We start from the raw sequence: 1,685 nt of genomic DNA on the forward strand, positions 1-1,685 counted from the left end.
TTTTTGGATTTAATTTTTAATAGAGTAAGTTCTTTCTTTCATTTTCCCTTTGTGTTTTAGGGAAATAAATTATGTGTTGAACTTTACAAAGGTTGTTTCTTTTCACTCTTTTCTATTATTTATTTTAAGATCACAGACTTGAAACAGAAAATTGGAGGCTCCTCCGTCGGATGCGTATTTTTCTAAACTATTTCAGGAAATGTTTGTGTGAAATTTAAATTCACCTTGATTTGGAATTTCCCCAGTTCAAGGTATCATTTGATATTTCAGAGATCTTTAGTGAAACCAACATGCTTTTACAATGTCATCTAAGGTGGAGATGTTTATTTCAAATCCTACCAAGGAACAGTTAAACTCCTTGAAAAAGGATGAATTACCTCAGCTTGGCAGAAAATATGACAATTCTGAGGCAAATACATTTTTAACGAAGCAAGAAATACAAAATATTTTGATCCAATATTTGGTGGAATAGAACTTTTTTTTTAATTAAAGTGCTATGGTTTCCATCTGACTCTAACTTACAAATTATGGAATTGAAATTAAAATGCAGGAATGAAACAGAGATAAAAAGCATGAATTTAAAAAACTACAAATGGAATTAGATAAAGAGGAAAGAGAGAGAGAGAGAGGATAATTTAGTTGCAGAAAGAGGAGAGAGATAAATGCAGCTACAAAAAGAAGCAAAACAAATGCAAGTGGAGAAAGAAGAGAGAGAGACAAATGCAGTCACAGAAAGAAGAAAAACAATTCGAATTGACGAAAGAAGAGAGAGAGAGAGTGATAGATGCACTTACATAAATAGCAACTATAAGCAAAGGCAATTGCAGATGCATAGAGGAAGAGGAAAGGACGAAAGGCAATTTCAATTTAGATTAAAAGAGAGCTAAAGGGAAAATCAATCCTTCACTTTACACACAAGTTCAGGCTTCGATGTTACTAAAAATGTTAGGTTAGTATCCCCCTTTAAAGAAAAAGTTGATAAATATGTTCTTCGTTGGACTCTGTTATTACAAAGTGCTCTCTTTGGCAAAACTCGTGACATATATACTTCAATATCAGTATAGCAAAACGATGATTATGATCTGATTAAGGAATGCAATGGTTATGGACTGAAATGTTTAGGAATTATAAAAAAGAAACTGGAATTTGTATGAGAAAAAGAGCAGATGTTTGATATGTGACGTGTAGCCAAGAAAGTTCGTGAAGATTAGGAAAGTCTCAGACAACTCATTAGTTGAAAAGCTAAAATATTGCATCCATAGTGACGTTAGAACTTACCTTGACGAGGATAAGGTCTAAACGTTGGAAAATGCTGCTCGTACAGCTGACGAGTATTCATTAACTCATAATGTTTCTTTTGTCAGTAAGTCCTCCACTCAACAGTTTTCTGGTAGAAAACTATTTCCGTCTAATACGAGCACTTCCAAACCTCAAACTGGCGCAACCTTTAGAATCAAGATTTTGATAAGACGGATCAGAAGTCTTTATCTTTTCCTAGTGTACCTATTGCAAGGAGAAAGGATTGCTACATTTTGAAAAATAAGCAATAGAATCAAGAGAGATCTATTCCAAATGATCTTATTTCTAAGAGAGCAAGGACACAGTCATGTATTGAAAAGGATACATTTGTTGGGTCAAACAAATCCCAATTTGATATTATTATTTAGAATTATGAACCATTCATG

This window comes from Sinohyriopsis cumingii, chromosome 12 (assembly GCF_028554795.1).
Source record: "Sinohyriopsis cumingii isolate HCF-2022 chromosome 12, ASM2855479v2, whole genome shotgun sequence".
NCBI classification, from domain to species: domain Eukaryota; kingdom Metazoa; phylum Mollusca; class Bivalvia; order Unionida; family Unionidae; genus Sinohyriopsis; species Sinohyriopsis cumingii.